The sequence below is a fragment of the Physeter macrocephalus genome, chromosome 11, assembly GCF_002837175.3.
Source record: "Physeter macrocephalus isolate SW-GA chromosome 11, ASM283717v5, whole genome shotgun sequence".
Classification (NCBI taxonomy): domain Eukaryota; kingdom Metazoa; phylum Chordata; class Mammalia; order Artiodactyla; family Physeteridae; genus Physeter; species Physeter macrocephalus.
Window position 1 is genome coordinate 173,520,028 of NC_041224.1, and position 672 is coordinate 173,520,699.

The window sequence follows — 672 nt, forward strand, 5'->3', positions numbered from 1 at the left end:
GATTCTCTGTATATAGTATCATGTCATCTGCAAACAGTGACAGTTTTACTTCTTCTTTTCCAATTTGGATTCCTTTTATTTCTTTTTCTTCTCTGATTGCTGTGGCTAGGACTTCCAAAACTATGTTGAATAAGAGTGGTGAGAGTGGACATCCTTGCCTTGTTCCTGATCTTAGAGGAAATGCTTTCAGTTTTTCACCATTAAGAATGATGTTTGCTGTGGGTTTGTCATATATGGCCTTTATTATGTTGAGGTAGGTTCCCTCTATGCCCACTTTCTGGAGAGTTTTTGTCATAAACGGGTGTTGAATTTTGTTAAAAGCTTTTTCTGCATCTATTGAGATGATCATTCAGTTTTTATTCTTCAATTTGTTAATATGGTGTATCACATTGATTGATTTGCATATATTGAAGAATCCTTGCATCCCTGGGATAAATCCCACTTGATCATGGTGTATGATCATTTTAATGTGTTGTTGTATTCTGTTTGTTAGTATTTTGTTGAGGATTTTTGCATCGATATTCATCAGTGATTGATTTGCATATATTGAAGGATACTTGTATTCCTGGGATAAACCTCACTTGATCATGGTGTATGATCGTTTTAATGTGCTGTTGGATTCTGTTTGCTAGTATTTTGTTGAGGATTTTTGCATCTATATTCATCAGTGAT